Here is an 11353-nt window from a genome sequence, read left to right as displayed (position 1 = left end):
TCTATTCATGTCAGAATCTTGGTGAGTGGGCCCTCTATGGTCTGTGATATGCAGCATGAATATATCTGTTCCTTGTCAGTTCTTCCTGGTGTTGAGTAGAATACGCACACTGTGTCTGGCATCTTTTTGACTGGACTCTCTCTGTAGGCATGTTGGCTCTGGCCGCTGATTCTCTGATCTGTTTCCTTGCCTGGATATTCCATCTCTGGCCAAACTCTCTGTACTGTGGTGGCACACTGGGTGTGATTCTCTAGCCTAGGACTGTTGACTGGAACACTAAAACTGTTGTCTACATGATAGCTCGTTTAGCCTAGACCTTCTGCCATCTTCATCCGAACTCTAGATTATGACTTTTTATACTCTAACTTGGGACAATGATCTGCTGTCAGTTACTTTCCTCTCTTCTCCTTCTTTTGCCCTTCCACTTACATAATTTTTATTTAAAGAAACATATTTGAGCTTGTATTTCTAAATTCTTTAAAATTATCTGAATTTCTTCATACTTCTGGCAGACTCCTATATCTTTCTCAAGGGAATATTTTGTCACTACCATTTTTATCCTATATAATATTAGATATCTTCCTGCCTAATTCAGTGCAAGATATAAATTACATTCATCCAGATATTTCAACACTTGTACCACCATAAAATCCTTTCTTACGAAGAAATCATGATTTTAGTATTTCTGGTTAGGTGTCATCTGTCATTTTTGAATGACCCTAAGTAATACTTACATGCAAACATTTTCAAACCAATATCCCATTCAGTAGATGAACGAATCAACAAAATGTGATATATATATGTATATATATCACATTTTGTGGACATATATATATATATATGGTTGAACTCTATGCTTCCAATTCAAAAGGAAATGGAAAGATTTTTAAAAATCCTGCTAAATAAAATAAGCCAGACTCAAAGAAACAGATTCCATAGTTTCCCTCATTTGTAATAATAGGATATGTATAGAATAACACTAGCAGATGAGCAGAATGGCTCAAAAGCTTTGCATATAGGACCATACAAGATCATGTTGAGCAAAATAAACACCTAGATATGGAAATAGAGGTTTTTCTTTGTGATTTTTTTTAATGTACTATGTGATTTCTTTTGTGTTTTCCCCTATAGTTTATCCCCTGCTGTATTTGATTTCAGTACTGTGTGTATTGCACATGCATTTATCTTAATTTGAGAAGACAAGATGAACAACAAATTGGGGAGACAAAGGACAAAGGGCAAACCAATGCAATAGCAGTACTCACAAGACAACATGTTGGAAATTTACATTACAACTTGTGAGGGGTTTGGGGGGAAAGGAAAAGTGTGAGAAAAATGAGGTACATGTTATGTATTCACTACCTTACAATTAATGCAACCCCTGTATATATCACCTTAAAAATAAAATTAAACAAAAATAAGTTGCATAAAGTATACTTTCACTGTATTGCTATAGTAAATATTATCCTATGTGCATTACCTTTTAAAAAATGAACACTATTTGCCATCTAATTTGAATCAATTACACCTTTCTTTATCAGAGGATCATCAACTTGAATGTTATCCAAATATACAATATTTTCACAATATATCTGTCATAATTTTCAAAAAAAATTATAAGTTAATATTGTCCCATAGTAAAACAGAAAACAGTTTAATTCTATGGAAACTCCTAACTTTTAAAACTGAATAATTGTTAAAAGGACAGAATATATGTGTTCTTCAAAGTTCTTACAAATACTAACTACTCATTTTCAAATTCTGAACATTCCATATCAGAGATATTCAAAACATTACCTGTTTGTATGTTATTTAATTCTGAATAACTGCAGTTTCTAATGGGGTGCTACATATTGAGAAATCAACAAAAAAATAGCCACATTCTGGTGGAGGATATAACTACGAAGTATGTGTAATAATTAATTCCTCAAGAGTAAACATTTGTTCATCATAGTAAGCTATTATTTCTGTGATCATCAATCCCAAGCTTTTATGCCATAACATCTTCCTAGCCCAACAGTTTCCAATTTGTATGATGCACCTTAAAATTCCCTTAATTCACATCATGAATAGCTTATCACTATTGTGAAAAAATACTACACTTGTGCTAATATGAAGCCTTTCCTATTGTGGAAAGTACACTACACTAAACTTTGCTGCAACATTTTTCTGATTTCTAGAAATCAGAGCACTTGCAAATATTATTTATATTTTTATCTATCATAGATATTCAGGAGGCTAAGATCAGAAGATTATGGTTCAAAGCCCACCCAGTCAGGAAGATTCCTTAGATTCTTATCTCCAATAAACTTCTCAGGAAAAGCCAGACTCAAGTGCCACTGAGGTTGAAGTTGTAGGGCATGAGCCTTGAGCAAAAACCGGCTCAAAGAGAGTGGCCAGGCCCAGAGTTCAAACCTGAAGACAAACCAAAAAATAAAACCAACTCCAACCTCGCATTTTTCTCATTGTATACAGAGGCATGTAATTAAGGAAATTTCTTCCTGTATTACAAATAGATAGAAGAACCAAGACCTCACACAATTACTGTCTTCATACCATGTTACACCAAAGCCTCAAAAAATTGCTTGTTCTAAATTAATAAATTAATATCATCCATTTGTTGGCAACTCTGTGCAGATTATTCACACTATCTCATTTTATACATGAACTGTTGGAATTATCAATTAACTAAGTTCTAATTATACCTCGCTTGAAAGAATATTTTAAGCAAATAAAATGCCTGATTCATGTGTGAATTTGTGAATTAAAACCTCTACTTAAAAAGAATTTTGTAGTATCCTATAGAATATGAAATTAGAAACACAACCAAAATATTTATTTTAAATATAAATTCTAATTTAGCAAGGTCTACAAAGTCCTACGTTAGATGAACTTTTTATTTTTCCAGGCTTAAAATTTTGTAATCCTTCATTATTTCTTTGAAATCCAACAGAATGATGCTTATTTTTTCAAATTTTTGATTGGGAATCATGAGCCATTTTGCATCTAGGAATGTTGTGTAATGCAGAGAGCATTTAAAACACAACTGAGGATTATATATGAGTTGCATTTCAATAGGAAACTTGCCTTCTCAAAACATAATGACAAAATTAGCCCAAACTTCCAACTGTGTATTCCTTTCTTGTTGTTTGGTTTGTTTCATTGAGACAAAATTATACTACCTTGTCCAGGGAACGTATCACTATGTAATCCCACTCTCTAATCTCCTGTCTTAGCTTGAGTGCTAGAATTCCAGGCTTGTATCAAATTGCCCTTCCATAGTTTGGTGGTTTATTTAATCTAGATACAGACTAGCAATTCTGAACTTCTCCTATGATCTTATTCATTAGACTGACTGCTCAAGTTGTTTATGTACTATTTTCAAAGATGTTCTATCATTTCACACAGGATATGAACATTTTCAGATGCACCTGCAGGGGTCTCTGATTCATTCTTCCATGGATCCAATCCCTTTAATAATGATTACTTGACTTTCTTTTTATCTCTGGTCCCTAGGTATGTAATATTATCAAACTTTGAATAAATTTCACTTGAGGACTTTCTAATATTAAAAATTATCACTTGATCTAGTCTTACTCAGGATATATTTTCTATTGTTTTCTAACATTTCTCCATATTCTGAGAGTTGTTTTATTTGTGCAGGTGTGTTTGCACATATATGTGCCTCTGTGTGTATGTGTATGTTTGTATGTGTGTATGCAAAAGCCTCAGCAACCTCATTCAGCAATCTTGCTCATCACTAGTATTCCATCACTTGAGTTCATGCCTATAATTCTAGGTACTCAGGAGGCTGAGATCTGAGGATTGCAGTTCAAATCCTGTATGAGTAGGAAAGAAATGTTCTGAGGCACTTATCTCCAATTAACCACCAGAAAACTGGAAGTGGCGCTGTGGCTCAACAGGTAGAGCACTAGTCTTGAGCTGAAGAGTGAAGAGATATTTCCCAAGCTGAGTTCAAACCCTGCCTCAACCATTAAAAAAAAAAAGAAAGAAAAAAGATGAAAGAAAGAAAAAGAAATGAGATCTTGGCCACCAGTTCATTGCTAGTATAATTCCTGCTTTCTCACCATGGACTTTTTTTCCAGTTAAGTCCATGCTCTTATATCTAACTTGCTTTGGAACCAGAATTATTCTTCAATTGTACATTTTACAAATTTGCGTGATTAGCAACCATGATTTAGAGATAGAAGTTGAAAGAGAGTGGCCTCATCGTTCATGTTCCTCTTAGTATTAATTATTTCTCTATGTCACTCCCATAGATCTACATAATGGCCTTGGCTTTATTGGTTCAATGTTGTCTTATTTGCAGAGTCTTCTATAGTATATTGAACCATTAGACTTAAATACAGAACTTTTCTTGCTCTTATTATTCCTATTGTTTCTTCTACTGTTAACTTGTGTACACTTGGGAAATAATTCACAACACCCACACAAATAAACTTTTCTGAGAATCTTCTCTAAGTTAAATTTAATTTAAGAGCACTTGTGGAATTTGAAGTTAATGTACTCATGGATAATGGTTTCTTTTATGTTTTTATAGTAAAAAATAATGTACAGAGGGCTTAGAGTTACATAAGTAAGGTAATGAGTACATTTCTTATTGTTACATCCTCTTTTGTTTTTCCTGTGTTATCCATTCCCTCCCCATCTGCCCAATTCCCCCTCCCCTCCACAAGTTGTAAAATTCGTTTTCTACATAGTGTCTTGTTCATATCATTGTTACAATAGGTCATCCTGAATCTTTGTTTCAGCATTTTGTTGTTTCCCTTCTCCTCCCCACACTAGAAAAATGTATATGCAAGATGCAGGGCACCAACATCATATCCAGTGAAAACAGGAGTTATATCATGCGGGAAGAACATGGAGGAGAAACGAAAAAATCACATAGTACATTTTAGATACATTTAAAACAATTTCAATAAAGAATAAAACAAGTTGTGTCCCTATCTTGGGTTTCATTTTTCTTAACATTATCTTATATGGCCATATGTACATGAATAATGTTTTTATAAGTCATTTAAATTTTATATTTTGTATTTACTAAGTTGTCTCTGAAAGGCGTGTTACCTCATGTCCAAAGATGTCTTTGTGCTAGTTCTATGAAGCCTGAAAACATTCATTTTACCTGAAGAGAGTGTCTTTCTTCAATTTTTTTAGCTCCCTTATCGAAGATTAGATGGCTATAGGTTTGTAGGTTCATTTCTGGGTTTTCAATTCTATTCCAGTAGTCCTGAGGTCGGTTCTTGGAGATTCCTCAAAAGACTCCACATAGAGCTCCCCTAAGACCCAGCAATCCCACTTTTGGGCATTTACCCAAATGTTCACAAACAGGCCACATTAGAGGTACCAGCACGACTATGTTTATTGCAGCCTTATTTACCATACCTAAGGTATGGAACCAACCCAGATGCCCCTCAGTAGATGAATGGATCAAGAAAATGTGGTATATATACACAATGGAATCCTATGCCTCCATCAGAAAGAATGACATTGCCCCATTTGTTAGGAACTGGAAAGACTTGGAAAAATTACATTAATTGAAGTAAGCCACGCCCAAAGAAACATAGGTCCCATGGTTTTCCTTATTTACAATAACTAGTATATGTCTGAGTCAAACAAAAAAGATCAGATAAGTTGATGTTAGGGAAATGAACCCTAAGATATGTATTCGAATGTTTTTTGTTCTTTCATGTGACTTTTTCTAACACATTTATAAGATGATTTCCTTGTTGCTTTTTATGTCCCTTCCCCACGGGATAACAATAACCCCTGATTTCACTGTATTTGATGTCGGTATAATTTCTGGAGGGGAATGGAAAAAAAACGAATCATTTAAATAAGGATACAGGTGGACCCATTGCAACAATGAGATGTAGAAGTCGTTATTTCAAAAACGAACTTTACAACTTTGTTGTTGGGGGGAGGAGGATTGGATGGAGGGGGGAGGGGAGGATGGGAAGGGGAAACCAAGGAGTAGGCTACATTGCTTGATAAAAAAATGTACTCATTCCAGATCTTAGCTATAAATAATGCTGCAATAAACTTAGTTGTGCTCGTAGCTTTAGTGTGGTCTAGTTTGTAAACATTTGGGTAAATGCCCAAAAGTGGGACTGCACATCCCCTCCAGCATCTGTTGTTATTAGAGTTCTTGATTATACCCATTCTAACTGGGGTGAGGTGATATCTCAATGTTGTTTTGATTTGCATTTCTTTTATGTCTAGGGATGGGAAGGGGAAACCAAGGAGTAGGCTACAATGCTTGATAAAAACTGTACTCATTATCTTGCACATGTAATTGTAACCACTCTGTTCAGTATTTTCACTGTAAAAAATATATATTCATTGTTAGAAAAAAAAGAATCCACTCTTGAAGAAACTGTCCCTGACTTTTTTCGAGTGTGTTCTTTATTCATATAAAAATTGTCTGAAAACTTCTTCTTGAAAGTATTTCAAAAGGAAACAATGTGCCATTTGAAGGCCAGCATAGAACAAAAGGAAATAAACATTGTTTTAAAAGTTTTCTTTTGCAAGGAAACAAAGACTTGGAGGTTTTAATTTGTCTTATGCATGGATATTTCACTATTGAGATGATTCTGTTGTTGCAGGAGTCACTTATTAATTCATTTAGTCTTGTCCTGAATTCTCCAGCGCAATTAGTATGCCAAAAAAGCAGGATTCAGTGAGTATGATCAGCAAAAGGAGTCTGTTCTCAAACCAGTGCTTTATGGATGGTCCCAAAGAAATATGTGCATTTTTTTCTTGTTTGTTTGTTTAGTTTGTCCTTGTTCTGGAGCTTGAACTCAGAGGCTGTACCATGTCCCTGAAGAAATGTCTTCCCTGGCCAACTTCCCCCAAAGCTAGGACTCTACTACTTGAGCCAAACTCCACTTCTGGCGTTTTTGGTGTTTGGTTACAGATAAGAATGTGACAGACTTTCCTGCCTAGGTTGGCTTTGAACTGAGATAGTAAGAAAGCCAAGTGACATCAACTGTATCAAGATTTCTGTTTTGAAACAAGAAATACTAGACAAAGTTTATTATAAACTAATATTTGACAATTTTTAAAAGAAAAGAATATGTCTAACAAAGAATCCATAACTTAAATAACTCCACAAATGTAGGTGCACTGAATCATTTTGGACGCATTCTTTCATCTGTTTGGGAAGATAACTACTGACTTCATAGATTGTTTTTGGGGAAACTTAGTCATATTTGCCTGTTGTCACTGGCTTTGTACACATGCATGCTGTACATACTTCTAAGGGCCCTAAATAAAGGAAGTCTTGAAATTCTCAACAATATTTAAATAAGATGCTCCAGCCTAGGGTTAAGATTTTAGGTGTGGACATTTATCAACACTCCTGATTCAGACTCTACTTGATATAATTTTTCATCAATATTTTGTTTTTAGTTTTGCTCTTTGTAAATTCACATGCACCTATGAAAAATTGTGTGGCCATCCCAATAATATTCTCAAAGTACCTCTTAATCATGACTCACAAAAAGTTGTATTATATTACAACAAGGAAAAATGCTATAAATAAAGAAAACAATAATTAAATATTAATGATTACTAAAATAAAAAACAAAACAATTACCAGGGTTTTCAGTATTTGAAGTGTACATAGTAGAGTTTACTATTTTCTCATATTCCTGTACATTTAAAACTGGATAAAGCTATAAGTAGCCTTTAAATTTATTCACTAAGATTACTATTTATAGTTCATCTCATCATTTGTATGTGGATTATATCATTATTTGTTCATCACTAACATATAACGTAAAGGAGCCCTAAAGATTTAACAGAAACTGTGTACTTAAAATCTTAACCCTTCACTCTGCTTCTTTACACAGTCTTTACAACTTCTCATTAGTAAAGTTTCTATAAAATCTGAAATGTTCATATTTACTAGTACATGCTACCAGAAATATTATATACTTTATCAAAAATTTTTATGACCTGCCAAACAGTCTTAATTTTGCCATATATAAGCAAATCCCAAAATTAAACATATTTAAAACAATAAAACTTTTAACAAACCTTAACATTTGCTGCAATGATCATTATGACAAGTGCCTTTTGTAGAATAATTGAATTCCTCCTCCTACAAATCTCATGAACAACAAATATCTGGAATTATTTTGTTTTTGATATGTCAATCTTGACTTTATTCTTAAATGTGTGCTTATGTAAGAAACACATGGTTCTAAAATTTCACAATTCTTTTGAACTTATTTTTGTTGAATTGTCTAGTTTAAGAAAATCAATTACTCTTTATATATAAAAAATGTTTTGTGCTCAATTTGGCTGCACATACACTAAAATTGGAACATACAGAGAAGATTAACATGGTCCCTGCACAAGGATGATACACAAATTAGTGAATCATTCCATATTTTTACAACAACAGATGCTGGAAGGGATATGGCCAGAAGGGAAGCCTACTGCATTCTTGGTGGAAGTGTAAACTTGTTCATCCACTTTGGAAAGCAGTTTGGAGGTTCCTCAAAAGACTCCACATAGAGCTCCCTATTATACAGCAATCCCACTTTTGGGCATTCTCCCAAATGATCACAAACCAGTCCATACTAAAACTACCAACACAGCAATGTTTATTGTAGCATTATTTTCCATAGCTAAGATATGGAACCAACCCTGATGCTGAGAGGTAGAAGAATGGATCAAGAAAATGTTCTCTCTCTCTCTCTCTCTCTCTCTGTGTGTGTGTGTGTGTGTGTGTGTGTGTGTGTGTGTGTGAATGTACACTTACACAACCACTTTGGAAAGCAGTCTGGTGAGTCCTCAGAAAGATAAATATTGACCTTCCTTATGGCCCACTCATACCACTTCTAGGCATCTATCCTGAACAACAGGTACCAATATTCAAGGACAAATGCACTTCCATGTTTATTGCAGCACTGTTCACAATAGCCAGGATATGAAAACAACCCATATGTCCCACCAGAGATGAATGGATCAAAAAACTGTGGTAACTATACACAACGGAATATTTTCCAGCCATTAGAAAGGACAAAATAATGGCATTAGTAGGGAAATCAATCAAGCTACAGGAAATCATGTTGAGTGAGTTAAGCCAAAAGCAAAGAGACAAATGGCACATGGTCTCCGTGATAAGCAGATGTTAAATCCAAAATGTAAGGTGATATGCCAAAATTAACAACACTTAAGAAACCAAGAACTTCCACTCATCTGGTCGAATCACTACTAAATAACCCCATTCTCCCCTTGATATGTGCACACTGAAGGAAAACCAGGAGGATGACACAGAACTAGAAGGAATCAGGGAAAAACATACAACAGTGGGATCCATCAGCTGCACTGGACATTGACCAAAATGAACTAAGCAACTCAATGTCACTGGAGGGAGGGAGGGAACAAGTGGGAAAGAGGGAACAGCTGACGCTATGCAATACAAAAGAAATATACATATTTCAAAACAAAAAATTTACATATGGAAGAAATAACTCTATTGCAAAGCTCATAGAATTGATAAATGTTGTAGACCATAATAGACAATTTGCTCCATCGAAGTTAGAATGTGTTTGTGACTTAAACTAAGCATCACTATCCCACAATATTGTGAAATTTGGGAAATTTGTAACCACTTAATCACAATAAAAACATTTGAAAAAATGATGAAGGTGGAAAAATAAGTTGCTCTAAAAAACAAAAAAGGAAAATGTTCTGTGTGTATTTGTGTGTACACACTCACGCACACACATATACTATATATATATATATATATATATATATATATATGTATGTATATTAATTCTATGCCTCCATCAGAAAGAATGACATCGCTCAATTTGTTAGGAAATGGAAAGACTTGGAAAAAAATTATATTAACTGATGTAAGCCAAGTCCAAAGAAACATAGGTCCCATGGTATCCCTTATTTGCAATAACTAGTATATGTCTGGGATAAGCAGAAAAGTTGAAAGCCTATGTGTATATGACTAGATAAGTTGATGTTAAGCTAAATAACCCCCAAGATAGAGACACAAGTGTTTTTTTTCTTTCTTGCTGTTGTTTCTCACATATTTATAATGTACGACATGATTGTTTTTCCTTTTTATACGTTCCTCCCCAACAGTATAACCCTGTTTTCACTTTATTTGATGTTGGTGCACCTGCATCTTGAATGTACACTTCTCTAATTTGGGGAGGGAAAGGAAAAAAACAATATGCTTAAATAGGAATTCAGTTTGACCCATTGTATAACAATAGATGCACAAGACATTATTTTGAAAAACGAACTTTACAATTTAGGCAAGGGACATTTGGTGGGGCTTTGGGGTATGAGGAGTGAACTTGTGGAGGTGTAAGGGAAGGAATGGTGGGGGTAAAACAAAGGAGGAGGTAACAATGCTTGATAGGAAATGTATTTATTACTTTGCTCATATAACTATAACACCTCTGTACAGTATTTTTACAACAAAAATGTATAAAAATGTTTTGAGATGGAAGAGTTTATGACGCCCATTTTACCCATATAATATCATTAACAAAGAAATTAATGCAAAACACTGATATGAAGATATTTTGAAAAAGTGAGTGTGTGTGCATTCCTGCGTGTTGGCATGCTCTGAGTTTGAAATCAGGGCTTCAACATCTCGCTATGTCTTTCTCTCTAGATTGGTGAGTTATTATATGAGCTACATCTCCATTCCTGGCCCTTTGCTATTTCGTTAAAATTTTGAAAAATAATCTCATGAATTTATTTTGTCCTGTTGGCTTCCCAATATTATCCACAGATCTCAGGCTCCTTAGTAGGTATCCCGAGTAGTTAGGATTACAGGTGTGACAAACCAGTACCAGGCTTTCAGAATAATTTTAAAAGTAGAAGAAAATTTACTTCACAGAGGCCTGTTTTATCATCTCCTAGTCTTAAAGCATTTTGGAGTGATTATATGTGAAATTTTTCATTCTTGAATTATTAAAATACAGTAAGTGATGACATTTAAAAGATTTAGTACTTTTAAAAAATGATACTGGAACTATGGGACAGAAGAAATTTGCCTCTCTTTGGACCATATTTTATAAGCTCAGCTCTGTGCATGATAACACAATGTCACCAACACAGTCTGTGTTGAAGACAAAATGTAACAGAAAACAATTACCATGGGCAATAATTGCTATGCTATTATTTCTTGGACAGTATGAATATTGAATTGAGAGTATCAGTGAATGGAGAGAATTTATCTACCTTTTGTGTATTGCTGGAAGACTTTTGGAAAATTTGACTCATTTCCTTCCTCAGTGTGTGTCTTGGGCCATGCACTTAGTGCCTTTAATTACAATTTTTCCCA

General features: G+C 34.4%; 1 non-coding gene across 1 annotated transcript; it reads left to right on the top strand.

Annotated features, from left to right (window-relative positions):
* Positions 1-8315: 8315 nt before the first annotated feature.
* Positions 8316-8421, top strand: LOC122100034. The gene has a single exon (XR_006146073.1). It is a non-coding gene; the product is annotated as a U6 spliceosomal RNA (small nuclear RNA).
* The last annotated feature ends 2932 nt before the right edge of the window (positions 8422-11353 follow it).

Source organism: Dipodomys spectabilis, unplaced genomic scaffold, assembly GCF_019054845.1.
Source record: "Dipodomys spectabilis isolate Male_0828 unplaced genomic scaffold, ASM1905484v1 ptg000554l, whole genome shotgun sequence".
Classification (NCBI taxonomy): Eukaryota; Metazoa; Chordata; class Mammalia; order Rodentia; family Heteromyidae; genus Dipodomys; species Dipodomys spectabilis.
The sequence above is the reverse complement of the archived record's forward strand: the minus strand, read 5'-3'. Positions and strand labels throughout refer to the sequence as shown.